This window comes from Haplochromis burtoni, unplaced genomic scaffold (genome assembly GCF_018398535.1).
Source record: "Haplochromis burtoni strain Fernald_Lab_line unplaced genomic scaffold, NCSU_Asbu1 Contig_275, whole genome shotgun sequence".
NCBI lineage: Eukaryota > Metazoa > Chordata > Actinopteri > Cichliformes > Cichlidae > Haplochromis > Haplochromis burtoni.
The window spans coordinates 630,341-632,695 of record NW_024582636.1 but is presented as its reverse complement, the minus strand read 5'-3'; positions in this window follow the sequence as shown (position 1 = coordinate 632,695).

The following is a 2,355-nucleotide window of genomic DNA, read 5'->3' as shown; positions in this document are numbered from 1 at the left end:
GAGAGGGAGGTCTGGGCTTCTCTGCTTGGGCTGCTGCCCCTGCGACCCGGCCCCGGATAAGCAGAAGAAAATGGATGGATGGATGATTTGCAATAAAAAAAACACAAAAACAAAAATGAGTTAAAATCAGTAAAAGTACCAAAAAGCACCAAAAAGGCTGGTTAAACAATTAAAAAAAAATCCAATAATTATTGAATAAATAAAAACTTAATATGAACAAGTTTTATTAGTATTACCGGTGCTGATGGGTGATGACAGCACCATCTTATCTCTGTGGTCGAGTAACATCCCTTTCAAAAAATTCACTGCTCTGCTTGTGTGCATGCTGCTTCTCATTCTAGCTTTCCACTGTTTTCTCATCTACTTTTAGCTCTTTTTATGTGTACAGTACATGACTCAAAATGTTAACTCACTCTGTGACAGAGTGACATATGTACATCTGTCCATCTCATTCCAGTGATTGCCAGTGAACAACTAAATTGCAGCTTGTGGCAGTGAAATAATGCTGCAAGGTGGTAATTCAGTTAAACACAGCTGTTGCATTTCTGACGTGAGGTGAGAAGTAACTGAAGTGTTGTGTTTTGTGTCAGTAAGTCAGTGGCTAAAACACCAACACTGTCAGACTAGATTGGACTCACTCGAAGATTTGATTGGGTTCTTCAACGGACCGCGCTTCGGTGCGGTCTCCTTCCCTGCCTCCTTTATACTCCTAGTATAGTCCATTCCCCCTCAGTTCCTCCCAGGCAGGCTTTGCTCATACCACACTTCAACACAGAAGAACTGGCCAGTGGATTAATGCTAAGCTGGTAATTCCTATCAAACAATTACCTTGTTTTCCCCATGGAGAGAGGATGCAGAGCCGCCGGCGGTAGCGACAAAACTCTCGGTCCCGGCAGACGATAACAGTGTTTTCTGGCTGAAACTTCAGACGTTGTGGGATCTGCCCATCCTAGGCCGTCTGCCGGATGTCTCCTGGGATACTGCAAAACACACATCAAACACAACCGGCTGTTCGCTTGGTAAATATAAAACATAAATAAATATTAGATGGTCACATGACGCAGCTGTAGTGATTTGTTGAAAGTGCTTGTAGTGTTTGAGGTGGCCGCTACAGTGACCTGCAAAAATTTATCACAACCACTGTGGCAGTATACCTTATGGTGTCATTAATAATAATAATTGAATACATAATATATTAATCCAGCAGAACTCCCACCCCTCCCCCTTTTTAAGGAGTTACTGCATTTAAATTGGGAATCAACTTTTAAGGGTCTTTCCGTCTTTACTTCCTTCCAGAATATGAGTGGTTGAATGAGACCCTAGAACTGAAATGACTGCCACAAAGTGCCCTCCAAAAATCGCTAAAAGTATTGAATGTTGGCATACTGGTTGGGAAGACTCCCCCAGCTCTTTTGCACCTTAAGCACTCAAGAGCCACCGATGGGTCAAAGTTAAGAGTCGGTTACTCAAATAACCACAAGTTTAAAAATGAAGTCTAATTCCTTGATTCTTGCTTATGATGTCATTTTTCTGTCCACTAGTGGATTTTATATTAAAGTTTTTTAAACTTTTGGGGACATTTAAAAAAAAAATATTGACACAAATTGCCACAGATGATCTTCAAACTGGTAGCAAGTTCCAGAGCAGAGGAATCTGACAGGCTCTACCTCACATTTTACTGTAAAGACTCGGTGAACTGCCACTAAGCCTGCACTCTATGAGCTATGAGGGCGCTGGTGCTATGATGTATCTGAGCTTGGTCAAGTGGAGCAATCTTCATTTTGTATTTTTCAGGAAACCACTGAAAGAAGGTAATATTTTAGGAGTACGACGCATCTTTCTTCTTCTTGCTTGTACTCATGATGCAGCATTTTGGATCAACTAACAGCTTTTCAGGGACTTTCTAGGACAGTCTCTTATCAAGGAATTGTAGTAGCCCAGCCTGTAGGTAGCAGCACTTACAGGTGTGTTGGCAATATTGTGTTGGTTAATAAAAGGAGTCCTGGAGTGTTGTTCTGTGTGTGGGACAATATATCATGGTCAAAGCTAACTCCACGCTGCCTCACAGTAGCTCTGCAGGACCAAGGTAATGACATCCAGAGCAGCATCTTCAGGGTCCGATGGACTGACTCACAAATATAAGCTTGTATTTATGTTGTGTTATGTCTGCTCGGTGTAACATGGGAAATCGGTTGGCATTGCTGGCATGTTTGCAATGTTCAGGTGCCACAGTTGTCTATACAGAAAAATCTATCAAATCCACAAACACACACACACACACACACACACACACACACACACACACACACACACACACACACACACACACACACACACACACACACACACACTGAA